Source organism: Populus euphratica, unplaced genomic scaffold, assembly GCF_000495115.2.
Source record: "Populus euphratica unplaced genomic scaffold, PopEup_1.0 scaffold21.1, whole genome shotgun sequence".
NCBI classification, from domain to species: domain Eukaryota; kingdom Viridiplantae; phylum Streptophyta; class Magnoliopsida; order Malpighiales; family Salicaceae; genus Populus; species Populus euphratica.
Genome location: NW_011499887.1, coordinates 894,001 through 894,203, shown reverse-complemented (window position 1 = coordinate 894,203; position 203 = coordinate 894,001).

The following is a 203-nucleotide window of genomic DNA, read 5'->3' as shown; positions in this document are numbered from 1 at the left end:
TGGCGGCATCCAATATCCTTTGACCTGTTTCCTGCAACCAAGATTCAATTCTAAAAGTTCAGTAAAAATAGACACCGCTAGAAAGGTCACTGACAACTTGACAGAAGCATGTGAAAACAGAAAATCACTTGCCTATTGTAACCAAACATATTTTTATATTATGAAATCAAACTCAATTCAAAGAGAGAAAATACTTGGGTAAT